General features: G+C 28.4%; 1 protein-coding gene across 2 annotated transcripts in view; it reads right to left on the reverse strand.

The window, feature by feature from the left end:
* Positions 1 to 246: 246 nt before the first annotated feature.
* Positions 247 to 1,732, reverse strand: part of LOC106870474 (putative carbonic anhydrase-like protein 1) — a 497,991-nt gene continuing 496,505 nt past the window's right edge. For both annotated transcript variants that reach the window (XM_014916580.2, XM_052965675.1), the window contains exon 12: positions 247 to 561. The gene's annotated coding sequence lies outside the window, so the exon portion shown is untranslated. The remainder of the gene's footprint in view (positions 562 to 1,732) is intronic.

A 1,732-nucleotide genomic window follows, 5' to 3' on the forward strand; every position in this document is an offset into this window, starting at 1 on the left:
ATATATATATATATATATGTATGTATGTATATATGTATATATGTATATATGTATATGTATATTATGAAAAAGCTATACACCATTTACGGAATAATAGATCACATGCTGCCAGGTTTACAACGGCGCAATATAGAAAAAACACCTTTCAACAAAATAAAAACGTTTTCGACTGGCGTATAAAGCAAAGCATACAAAACGACTCTGGATTTCTTGCGTCGATTTAAAAATATGAAATGAAATCATTAGTATATAGGGCACGATTTACTTGGCGATTGAGCGTTGTAGATGTCTTTCCCTTTTATCACTTCCTTTTATTTACCGGATAGGAATACGGCGATTGAAAGGCGCGAAAAGGAGGCAAAAAGGAATTGAAGAAAGCAGACGAGATGGGTGGCCGCAAGCAGGATATTACAATGTCTTTGTAAAATTATAAATTCTTAACTAGTCCAAATCTCGATATAGCACCTTTTGGTCTAATATATTTTTGTTCTTTATATTTGTAACGTCAGATCATCAGGTGTTCTCAGGGAAGACTAGATCTTGTACATAAAATAGCAGGATCTGTAAGAAGGGATAATAAATTCAAGTCAATATTAGATCAAATATTTTAAAAAGAAATTCGTGCTATTCATTGAATTTTGTTAGCGATTACAAATTAAATGTTTAAAATACTAATCTCGCCTAATAATAAACGAAAAAGGCTTTCATACATGTACATATTAAAGTGACCTTGACCTATGTTCTGATGTAATTTATTTAGTAATTATATCTAAATGACCAATTTTTATTATTTAAGTAAAAAATTGTGCTTTAAAAGGTTAAAAATAGAAAATGGAGAGTTTTTAATAGTTTCTCATTAATGATCATATTCAAAATGACAAGCGTATATCTTGCAATCTTCCATTTTCCAGCATACTAAATAAATTTGATTGAATATGACACTTCGAATTATAAGTTTCTTCTGTCAATAAGTTATTTCCTTTTTTACTTTTGCTCAATAATTTTTTTACGTTTAGGATGGATTCAGCAAAACTCCATTCAGTATATATTAGTCTTTGTGTTCTAAATAGAAAGATAACTGTCCCGATTAGAACAGTTACAGAAAAGTTTCTGACTTTGGAAAAAAACAAACAAACAAAAAAACGAAAAAAACAGGAGAGCAAAAAATGGCTGGAAAAGTTCGTTCTTTCTTGTTAGCTAGCATGATAATTGCTTAACGGTTGGCAATCAGAGTTATGTATTATATGGTATATAAAGATTTTATGGAAATGTTGAAATAGAAAAGGTTACTCTGATTTTTTTGAAAGATTATTTCAGAAGGTGCTATCTACCTAACCAAAATAAATAACCACTTCTATTCCTTCACAAAATGAGAACATATCATTGAAAGTATTTAATATGTTTAGACTTGTAAGAGATTTCTGATAAAATGCTCTTACTTTCTGTAACTATTTCAAATATAAATTATATTACAGTTCTATATTTAAGAGATGAGGAATTATATACATTATTTACATTGTTTACATTTGACGGATATTTGTCCTCATCTTATTTGTTGTTAACACAACGTTTCGGCTGATATGCCCTCAGCCTTCATCAGGTGTCTTGGGGAAATTTAGAACCTGAGATCTCATTCCTAAGGTATTTTAACGATGTTATTATTATTACTATTATTATTATTATTATTATTATTATTATTATTATTATTATTATTATTATTATTATTATTATT

The sequence above is a fragment of the Octopus bimaculoides genome, chromosome 2, assembly GCF_001194135.2.
Source record: "Octopus bimaculoides isolate UCB-OBI-ISO-001 chromosome 2, ASM119413v2, whole genome shotgun sequence".
NCBI classification, from domain to species: domain Eukaryota; kingdom Metazoa; phylum Mollusca; class Cephalopoda; order Octopoda; family Octopodidae; genus Octopus; species Octopus bimaculoides.